This window comes from Capsicum annuum, chromosome 8 (genome assembly GCF_002878395.1).
Source record: "Capsicum annuum cultivar UCD-10X-F1 chromosome 8, UCD10Xv1.1, whole genome shotgun sequence".
Lineage (NCBI taxonomy): Eukaryota > Viridiplantae > Streptophyta > Magnoliopsida > Solanales > Solanaceae > Capsicum > Capsicum annuum.
Window position 1 is genome coordinate 84054918 of NC_061118.1, and position 11412 is coordinate 84066329.

Sequence of the window (11412 nt, forward strand, 5' to 3'; positions counted from 1 at the left end):
ATGACCTAAAAAAGTTGAGTACAACACTTTGAATCACCAACAATATTCACTCTCAAACAACTGATGATGTTAAACGATGGATAATCATCAACCTCAACGGAACCACACTTCAATAGTCTTGGTTGGTTGACACAGAGAAAAATTTTATGCCCATTTATTTATTTGATAAATTTGCAAATTTATTTTTGTTAAATATTATTCGTACGTCGCATGAATACTAATACTAATATTTAATAATCAGAAAATTCTCAAATTATTAACATATGAGGAAAAAGTGCTCATGTAATTACAATAGTTTGATGTCATATTTATTAGAAGATATGAGGAAAAAGTGCTCATGTAATTACAATAGTTTGATGTCATATTTATTAGAAGATGACCGGTTAGACATATTATTTTATAAACACAATCCAAATTGACATGGAATTGAATTATACGTCTTGTAACAGTATCATCATATGTTATGTGACTACTAGAGGAGCACGGCCCATGACAGTACAGGCCCAACATTAAGAATTGATTATGTCCGATACGTTAGATTGATTTCAATTCGAATTATAAGGTTGTAAAACATAAATATATTAAAACATAAAACTACTTGAAAGTATTTTCCATCGAAAAAGGTTACAAGATCTGACTGAACCTTGCAAAATAGACCCACACATCTAATATTCCAAGTTGATTCCACATGTAATATTCCGCAAGTTGCGAGTTGCAAGATACATACCGCAAGTTCTATACATAGTATTTATCATAGTTCTAATAAAGTTGATTCCACATGGTTTAACAAAAGATTAACATATCAAATTAGCATATTTCGAGAAATAGATTATTCGAACATCCTCCAAGCTTTATAGGATAGTCCTTAATACTTTTTGGTAATCACAATTACACCACAATGGAGAAACCTCTTCAACTAATGGGACAATGATTCGCAGAGTATTAATTCTCAAACAAAAAGGTCAACATATTCCTATCAAATATGATTAAACAAGAAGATACAATCCCTGAAAATATAATGTGTAATAGCTTAAAGTTCATCAGTTACGCACACAAGTCATCTATGGTTGTTGCCTTGCTAGCATAGGTCCCCCGGTTATTCGAGTTTTCCCCTCAAACATAGATTAGAGTCGACAAAACGTCAATAACACGACGACGACACTATAAGCACCTCCTGCCACTTGTTCATTACTTGCACATTATTAATCATACATACTAGAGGACACTCCAAGAACTCAGAAATAAGCCATCGAGCAAATACAGATGCAGCATCCACCTTGGGTCTGGACAGTGACTGTAAAAGAGGACGCTGACGTTGAAATGGGCTTGATTATTATTTTTATCAAAGACTAAGTGTTGAGAGTTTTAGATTTTTTACTTTGTATTTGTATTACTCCCTCCGTTTGAAAAAGAATGACCTACTTTCCTTTTTAGTACGTTTAAAAAAGAATACTCCTTTCCTTTTTTGGCAATACTTTAATTTCAACTTTCCACATGGCATGTTTAGGACCACAAGATTAAAGGGTATTTTGGTACATTTGACACAACTTTAATTTAAGGCCACAAACTTTAATTTGCGTAAATCTCAACTATCAATTACATACAAGTAAATCACTACTTCACAAACTTCTCAGGTATCCTATAAACTTTATGTTTGAGTAATCTGTGACTTTGCTTATTTCATATTATAATATTGCAAACAATAAATATACAATGATATGAAAAATGCAATTTTTAAGAAGAAAAAAGCAAAAAAAGGTTACACCAAGATATGTTGTTCAAACTCTAAAAAAATATTACCACAACTGTGTTGGATCCTCCAGAGGTATACTAATTTTAGAGGATCCACATCCTATAACAGATCGAAAGAGTCCGAGCAACATAGACACCAAGAATATTGATTTGCATATCAACATGTTTGAGAAAATCACCAGAATGATCAGAACAAAGCACTTTACACATCTTTTTCTAAAATCCCAAATAAGAATTACTACTTTAGCTCTTTCCGAATGCAGAAGGGGAAAAACAAAGAAACACACTTTATAACATTAAAAAAAATGCGAAATAATAAGAATGTAGAAAAGCAGTAGGTTGTGCATGCATTAATTTTGCTAATATATGAAATCAATCATGAGTATTTGCAATTACAATAATACTTCTAGAAAAGTTTCTAAACACTTACCAGAATTGTTCACAGAACAATGGAACCATTTGGATTTTCATCACTGAACACCTCTGTAGTATGATACAAATAATTTCCAGTCACCGTTCTGCTTCAATAGTAAACAACGCCTCCGTCATTCACAGTCAAAATTTTGACGTCTCTCTTCATGTGATATCTCAGTGATTCTGCCAAGGATTTCATGTCAATCTTCTACCAAGTTGTTTTCTTGATCCATTTTCATGTTCCAGCATCCTGTATTAGAGGCATTGGATCATCAAATCTATGATAACAACAACATGTCCCATGTAATCACATAAAGTAAGATTTAGGGAGAATAGAGTGTACATATGTAGCCCTTACCCCTACTTCTTTGAAGGAGATAGAGAGGTTGTTTATGAAAGAGCCTTGGGTCTGGTGAAGCAAATCAATGCAGTAATGGATCATCAAATCTTTGATTGAATGTATACTTACTGTTGCTAAATTGTTTTCCCAATCCATTTTCATGTTCCAGCATCCTGTATTACAGCCATTTGATCATCAAATTTACGGTGATAACAACATATCCCGTGTAATCACATTGTGAGGTTTGGGGGAAATAGAGTGTATATGCAGACCTTACCCCAACCTCTTGGAGTGAGATAGAGATGTTGTTTTCAAAAGACCCTCAACTCAAGTGAAGCAAATCAACATAGTAATGGATCATCAAATTTACAATGACAACAACAACAACAACAATATATGCCGTGAAATCAATAAAGTAAGATTTGGAGAAAATAGAGTGTGTGTATATAGACCTTATCCCTATCTCATGGAGGAAGAGATTGTTTTCGAAAGATCATCGACTCAATTAAAGAAAATAAATGTAGTAATGGATCATCAAATCTACAATAATATATCCCGTGAAATCTTATAAACTGAGATTTGGGGAGAATATAGTGTAACTACACCTTACCCCTACCTCCTGGAGGGAGATTTAGAAGTTGTTTTGAAAGACCCTAGAGTCAAGTAAAGCAAATCAAAGTAGTAATGGATCATTAAATCTACGACAATCCATTACCTTACCACTATTGATTCTTTCGCCAATATTCTTCGGGCAATTCATTACATTAGCCGCTTTAAAGCTAGCAACCTTTTAATCTCAGCGCATTTCTTCTTTAAGTCCCATTCTTTTTGCCTGCAGGAGGTAATGGAGCAAATGAACTCAGTTTTCTGCCTAAATCCATAGAATGAGGTACCTCTGATAAAGAAATTTCAAAATGACTTACTTCCATAGACTCTTTCTGCAAAAACTTCTATTTGTTCCATCTCATGCCTTTAGTCACGCTAATACCTCTCTTCCTCATATTGGTTTTCGCAGAGCAGTTTTTGTTTCTCTTTCTGCCACTCTTGTCCTGTCTCTCCATCTTTTTCTTATCTGCTCCTCTCTGCAGATAAGTAATAAATAAGATTTTGGTGACTTGGACATTGGATCACCTTCTCCTACATTATGAATTTGTCACAGTAGTGTAGGCCTCAGATATCAAATTTTGACATTTAACATATGCTGCCTAAAACAGTGGCAGACTCAAACAGCAGATTAGAGGTTAAGTAATCTGGGAGGTAAAAAAAAGTAACTATGCATAATTTTTCTTTAGGTCAGGAACTCAATGTCATAAATCCTCTTATGTTCTGCCAACGTTTTACTTGTTAGTTTTGTAAGCAGAGAAGTTAAATTTTTTGGTAAACACCATATATGCTGTTTGTTCAGAACAGCCTCTCCAGTCATTTGAGGTGGTGATTGAGTACACTTTACCCTTTCCAAATTCCACTTTGTGGTAATACAATCAAGATGCAGAGCATTTCTACAATAGAAAACATAATCAATTTGGGAGATTCCTGAGTATTGTATCATCAAATAGTGGAGGAAGATCTGTTTTAATTATCCCTGAACCAGCATTAAATGAAGGGTGGAAGGAGATATCATTTACGATTGGAAGTTTCATTAAAGCTCCAAGAAGTTGGCATTGGAATCCACCCCCAGATAAATGGAAATCAACTACCCCTATTCTAAGGCTATCCACAATAGCAATGGCAGACCAAGAGTCCCCATAAAGCAGAATATAGACCTGCCAATATCATGTTGATAATGAAACATAAACTTGTGCTTGATAAAAGAAATAGGAAGATTATATTAAATCTTACTTACAAGCTTGTCTATATTGGTACACGGAGGTCCTTGGCACCTAGCAAGAAGAGTATAGGAGTTTTGACCTACAATAATAGATGAAACAGATGTAGCAAATGCACTCAGAAATATAGGAGTTAGAAAATACATCCATAGGGAGATGATTTACTTCTTGTACAACTATTACCAATGATCATTGAAATCTAGAAAAAACTTAATACTTCATCTTTTATTTACGATTGGATATACAATTGCTTCAAATAGAAAGATTTTTTGAAATCTAGACTTTGCTGATTACAGTAGACCTTGGAAGTGTGTGATATAGGTGATTTACTGTGAAAGACAACAAGGTGTTCAGATGAAGGTGCTTTGGTAAACTGTCAATCTATAGTCTTTCAGATACACAAGCTTGTCCACCTTCGCTACATAAAGCAACAAATGTGCATAGAACAAATCTAGCAAGGTCCAGAAGTTTCACAAATTTAAATGGATATGACGTAGAAATTATAAAGATTTGTAGAACTACAGCAAACCTGGCCAATCAAGTGTATTGTCAGGAATCCACCAAGGGAACTACCAAGCATATTTATTTTAGATGGAACTGCACGTCCTATATCTATGACATGATCTATAGCAGCTTGTACATCATTAACATCCTACACGTGAAAGACATATAATAAGCTACAAATACATATGAACATTTTAGATTTCAAATCCTTGATAAGCAATCTCTTAAGCGAACAAAGGAAAGGACTACGGAGCAGTACCTATGATCCAATTTTGCCTGGAAGAAATTGGAGTGCTTCTTCACCAAAACCCAAGGAGCCTTGAAGATAAGATGAGAAAAAAAGGTACTTAATCAAGTCATTAACTGCTGTTTGGCCAAAAAAAGGAAAATAGCAAAGTAAATATTTCGAGAACAGTAACAATCCATATATGCATTTTTTGGCTTGGATTGCTAATAATGTAGAAGTTTCATTATTATAGGTCGAGGCAAATAAGAAGACACATTCCAATGATGTTGTTCCTAAGCATTTGATTTTTAATTAGTCTAATGCAAGGTAAGGCCGCGTACAATACACCCTGATACTTAATAAGCTTCAGTTTTCTTAAAATCAATAACTTTAAAAGCATCTAAAGTTAGATTCTTTAGCGATAGTTTTCTGCTGAATAAATCGCAAAAAATGTACAGACAAACTTTGACATTGGATTAAATAGGTGAATTATGAGATTACCGACTATCACTATTACATTTTCTTGATACTAAAACCAAGAAAGCCCATTGAGTGTAATGTTTTGAGCTAGAAATTATATTAAACATCAAATTTAGAGACGACTACATTTTTAAGCACAAAAGTGAGGTGAGATATGTTTTTAAATGCACCTCTACAAATTTTAGAAGAATATTAACACTAAATTCAAAAGAGGAAGAAGAAGAATATGTATTTGAAATAAGTAAAAAATAGATTGATAATTGATACACATTAAACTTAAAAAAAACATAAAGAGTCACGAACTTTACAGAAATAACATAAGTGAAGGCAACATACCATAGACAATCTAACAAATTGCACCTCAAAGATGATGTTTGGGTATTGATTTTATTCGTGCAGATAAAGTACCTTCTTGTTCCTGTGTCCTAGTGGCATCACAAGTGAAGTTGGCTTGATATATAATGCTCTGCCTTTCATCAAGATGCTAAAACTGGTCTCTCTTTTGACTCATGTTATATGGAATAATTTTGTATGTACCAAATGATATTTGTGTAGTAGCAGCACATTGTCTAGCAGCACATTGTCATCCATATCCTTCTGAATTGTACCCTTTCCCGGTCCCCCTTCCAGCCCCCAGTCTTAACATCAAAATCGATTTGTTCTATAGTTTTTACCTTGGCCTCTCAGAGGCACATGTCGTCAAATTTCTGCAACTATATATACCTAGTTTATCAGGCGATTGTAGTTGGAATTTTGCTCCTTTCCATGACTTATAATTACTACAACAACATATCCAGTGAAACCACCTTGCTTTCCAACCTTCTCGACTTTCTTTGGTGCCAAAGACTAATTACTGTTTACAATATACCCTATACTCAAAAGAGACCAGGACTTATGAATTATGATTGTTCTGTTTATATGCATGGTGGTTCTTCTAATCGAACTATTTCCTTTTAGGAATTGGAGAAGTACTCTCTTAGGATTCCAAACTAATAGAACTTCTCTTTCGGTTACTATTATGCAGGACTTTTTACCCTCTGTATCTATGTCCGAGGCAAGTATATTTTAACTAAAACAAAAAATTTTCTAGGCCTCACATTTATGCTCTTTTTGTTTAGCGTCTTGCATTATTCTTTTCCGCGTGAAACTGTGCTTTTTGCATTAGATTTTTTATTAGCATGTTGTATTTGGAAATGCAGTCAGTCCTCACATGTACGATTACATGCTTGGATAGAGAAAGAAAGCTCTCTCCAAATTGAAAAAAGAGGAGGCTCACATCTTCAAAAAACACAAATAACCAAAAATAATATTCTCACAAATTAACTTCTTCCGAATAACCATCCATGAAATGTAAAAGTAATCCTAAAAATACATACAACTCTTTTGTTCTTTCAGGAAGCAATAAATTTTTTCTTTATCAATATGCGTCTCGCACAATGCTATCCAGCAAGAAATTGAACCAAATAAAATGACCATGTTGAGGTTCTTTACGTTATTTATTTACTCTATTCAAAAAACCCAATTCGAAATTATAGGTCAAAATCTAAAAACCCAAAAAGCACAAGCACATGTTCAATCTATAACACAAACAGATCATAAAATTAATTTTGACTTATGTGGTTACCTATTTACCTTGAAAATAGCCGGCCAGAATCCAATTTGAAATCTCAAAAATAAGGGTCTTATTCTTTGTTAGAATTAAAAAAACTCAAAAAAGCAGTTTAATTTAGCTATCAAATTAGGTCTTCTTTTCCGTTAGGATCAGAAATCCCAAACAAAATCCCAAATAAGTGATTTAATTAACATATCAAATTAGCTCTTCTTCTTTCATTAAATCAAAAAGCTGCATCTGAAGTCAAAAACAGAATTTAATCAGAAAACTGTACCTGAAGGCAAAAACAGAACAACCTTTTTTTTTTGCTGTTTCTGTTCGATGTTTGGCAGGGATGAGATGGAGGAAAAGAGGGAGATATATTGCCTCAGAAAATTAAATGTGGGATGATAAATAAGTTTTAAAATTAAAATAGATGATAGCTTTGATCAATTTAAGTTAAATTTTTTTTTAATTAGCGATTAAATTAAATTAGAGTGTAAAGTATAATTTTTTAAATACTTTAAAATTTTCAAAAGTACTTCAACTTCAAATTTTAAATTGTAGCGTTTCCCATTTTCTTTATCTTTTAAATCTTTCTTCTTTTCTTCTTTCTCTCTTCAAATTTCTTTGTCCCATCTTCATCTTATTTTCTTTCTCTCTCTAGATTTCCTCTTCTCTTCCTTTTTTTCTTTGTGACGGAGGAGGAGTGATGGTGATGGAGTAAAGATCTTTGTGTAAATATGGTATATGAATTTTGTGTAAATAATAAACTTATAAATATATCTCAACTTTTCTTCTGTGTCAGATGACCAAAATACCTTTAATACAAATTTTTTTGGACATGTAAGCACACATGTCAAAACCATCCTTTCTATATAATAAAAAAGCACACAGGAAGATTATATTAAATCTTACTTTCAAGACTGTACATATTGGTACACGTTGGTCCTTGGGACCTAGCAAGAAGAGTATAGGAGTTTTGACCTGCAATAATAGATGAAACAGATTTAGCAAATACATTCAGAAATATAGGATTCAGAAAATACATCCATAGGGAGATGATTTACTTCTTGTACAACTATTACCAATGATCATTGAAATCTAGAAAAAACATAATACTTCATCTTTTATTTATGATTTGATATACAATTTCTTAAAATATAAAGTTTTTTCGAAATTCAGACTTTGCTGATTACATCAGAACTTGGAAATGTATGATATAAGCGATTTGTTGTGCAAGACGGCAATGTGTTCAGATGAAGGTGCTTCGGTAAGTTGTCAATCTATAGTCTCTAAGATATACAAGCTTGTCCACCTTCGCTACATAAAGAAACAAATGTGCGTAGAACAAATCTAGCAAGGACCAAAAGTTTCACAAATTTAAATGGATACGACGAAGGAATTATAAAGATTTGTAGAACTACAATAGACCTAGATAATCAAGTGTGTTTTCAGAAATCCACCAAGGGAACCACCGAGCATATTTATCTTAGATGGATCTGCAAGTCCCATATCTATGACATAATCTATAGCAGCTAGCACATCATTAACATCTAACACATAAAAGACATATGATAACTTACAAATATGTATGAACATTTTTTATTTCAAATCCTTGATAAGGAATCTCTTAAGCGAACAAAGGAAAGGACTACGGAGCAGTACCTGTGATTCAATTTTGCCTGGAAGAAATTGCAGTGCTTCCTAGCCAAAACCCAAGGAGCCTCTAAGATAAGATGAGAAAAAAGGTACTTAATTAAGTCATTAACTGTTGTTTGGCCAAAAAAAGGAAGATAGCAAAGTAAATATTTTGAGAATAGTAACAATCCATAGATGCATTTTTTGGGATTGGATTGCTAATAATGTAGAAGTCTCATTATTATAGGTCGTGGCAAACAAGAAGCGACATTCCACTGATGTTGTTCCTAAGCATTTGATTTTTAATTAGTATAATGTAAGGAAAGGCCGCGTACAATACACCTTGGTACTAAATAAACTTCAGTTTTCTTAAAATCAACAAATTTAAAAACATTCTAAAATTATATTCTTTAGCTATAGTTTTCTACTGAATAAATCTCAAAAAATGTGCAAACAAACTTTGACATTGGATTAAACAGGTGAATTCTGAGATTACCGACTATAACTATTACATTTCCTTGATAATAAAACTAAGAAAGTCGGTTGAGTGTAATATTTTGGACTAGAAATTATATTAAACATCAAATTCAGAGAGGACTCCATTTTAAAGCACAAGGATGAGGTGACATACGTTTTTAAATGTTCCAGTACAAATTTTAGAAGAATATTAACGCTAAATTCAAAAGAGAAAGAAGAAGAATAGGTATTTGAAATAAGTAAAAAATAGATTCATGATTGATACATATCAAACATAAAAAAAAAAAACATAAAGAGTCAAGAACTTTACAGAAATAACATAAGTGAAAGCAACATCCTATAGACAACCTAAAAAATTGCCCCTCAAAGTTGAAGTTTAGGTATTGATTTTATCCGTGCAGATATATTACCTTCTTATTGTTGTATCCTAGTGGCATCATAAGTGAAGTTGGCTTGATATATAGCGTTCTACCTTACATCAAGGTACTAAAACTGGTCTCTCTTTTGACTCATGTTGTATGGAATAATTTTGTATGTACCAAATGATTTTTGTTTAGTAGTAGCACATTATCATCCATATCTTTTCGAATTGCACGCTTTCTCGATTTCCCCTCCAGTCTTGACATCAAAACTGAGTGATTGTACAACTATATATACCTAGTTTATTGAGTGATTGTAGTTGGAATTTTGCTCTTTGCCCTGACTAATGATTACTGCAACAACATATCCTGCATAACCATCTTGCTTTCCAACCTTCTCAACTTTCTTTAGTGCCAAAGACTAAATAATATTTACGATAATTCATAGACTCAAAAGAGATCGCGAATTATGAATTATGTTTGTTTTGTCTATATGCATGCTGTATCTTCTAATCAAACTATTGTCTTCGAGGAATCGGAGAAGTACTCTCTTAGGATGCCAAACTAATAGAACTTCTCTTTCGATTACTATTATGCGTACTTGTTGCCCTCGGTATCTATATTCGAGGAAAGTATCTTTTAACTAAAACTAACCTTTTTCTAGGCCTCACATTTATGCTCTTTTTATTTAGCGTCTTGCATTATTCCTTTCTGTGTGAAACTGTGCTTTTCGTGTTAGATTTTTTATTAGTTTGCTATATTTAGAAATGCGGGCAACCCTTATATGTCCGGTTACATGCTCGGATACAGAAAGAAAGCTCTCTCCAAATCGAAAAAAAGAGCAGACTCACAACATCAAAAATCACAAATAATAAAAAACAATACTCTCACATATTAACTTCTTTCAAATAACCATCCATGAAATGCAAAAGTAATCCTAAAAATACATACAACTTTTTTTGTTCTTTCAGGAAGCAAAAAGTTTTTTTTAATCAATATGTGTCTCGTACAATGCTATCCTGGAAGAAATTGAACCAAATAAATGGCTATGTCCAGGTTCTTTATGTTATTTATTTACTCTATTCAATAAACACAATTCGAAATTATAGGTCAAAATATAAAAACCCAAAATGCACAAGCACATGTTCAATCTATAGTACTTAAACAGATCATAATTAATTTTGAATTATGTGGTTACCTATTTACATTGATAATAGCCGGCAAGAATCCAATTTGAAATATAAAAAATATGGGTCTTCTTCTTTGTTAGAATAAAAAAAACTCAAAAAAGCAGTTTAATTTACCTATCAAATTTGGTCTTTTCTTCTGTTAGAATCAGAAATTCCAAACAAAACCCCAAATAAGCGATTTAATTAACATATCAGATTGGCTCTTCTTCTTCCATTAAATTAAAAAAATGCACCTAAAGTCAAAAACATAATTTAATTAGAAAAGTGTACCTGAAGGTAAAAACAAAACAACTTTCTTTTTGGTTGTTTTTGTTTGATTTTGACAGAGAAGAGATGGAGGAAAAGAGGGAAAGGGATTACCTTACTCTCTAGAGATCTAAATATTTATGATACGTGTTTTGCAGGATAATTAGATGAAGACACGTATCTATGGGTTGGAACTGTATCTCAACTTTTTTTGTGTGTGAAATGACCAAAATGGCCTTAATACAAAATTTTTGGACATGTAAGCACACATGTCGAAACCACCCTTTTATATATAAAAAAATAATTAAAAAATAGAATATAATAGAAATATCGATGAGCATCAAATTCATTTTACACTAATTAGAA

The 11412-nt window shown here is 32.6% G+C and overlaps 2 long non-coding RNA genes across 8 annotated transcripts; both read right to left on the reverse strand.

Moving 5' to 3' along the window:
- Positions 1-782: 782 nt before the first annotated feature.
- LOC107838938 lies at positions 783-7570 on the reverse strand. Of its 7 annotated transcripts, none has more exons than XR_001664906.2 (9): positions 7429-7570; positions 5096-5154; positions 4862-4984; positions 4350-4414; positions 3430-3588; positions 3222-3338; positions 2525-2679; positions 2183-2416; positions 783-1294 (listed from the first exon to the last, which is right to left on the reverse strand). It is a non-coding gene; the product is annotated as an uncharacterized LOC107838938 (long non-coding RNA). The 7 variants fall into 7 exon arrangements; XR_001664908.2 differs by having other exon boundaries at positions 5951-7531; XR_001664905.2 differs by having other exon boundaries at positions 5879-7531.
- A 141-nt stretch (positions 7571-7711) lies between these two features.
- Positions 7712-11164, reverse strand: LOC124886530. Its single transcript, XR_007043857.1, has 3 exons — positions 11071-11164; positions 8802-8862; positions 7712-8120 (listed from the first exon to the last, which is right to left on the reverse strand). It is a non-coding gene; the product is annotated as an uncharacterized LOC124886530 (long non-coding RNA).
- Between the last annotated feature and the right edge of the window lie 248 nt (positions 11165-11412).